The following is a 247-nucleotide window of genomic DNA, read 5'->3' on the forward strand; positions in this document are numbered from 1 at the left end:
ACGCAAGGGATAATACAGCAACCGATGGCCATCAGGACTCCTGCTACCACAGTCAAAGAAGTAAATATGGACACAATCATCCCTTTCCATTTGCCAAACCAGGACTCCAACCACCCAGTGAGGGAATTATCTATTCCTGAGTTTTCGGCTAATTCACTGGCAAGAGTAGTAAGCCCCTGTAATGCTCTAGTTGTCGTGTCATCCGGGGCTGTGTTATTTGGGATAAAAGTACAACAATGAGTGCCCA

This window comes from Meleagris gallopavo, chromosome 2, assembly GCF_000146605.3.
Source record: "Meleagris gallopavo isolate NT-WF06-2002-E0010 breed Aviagen turkey brand Nicholas breeding stock chromosome 2, Turkey_5.1, whole genome shotgun sequence".
NCBI lineage: Eukaryota > Metazoa > Chordata > Aves > Galliformes > Phasianidae > Meleagris > Meleagris gallopavo.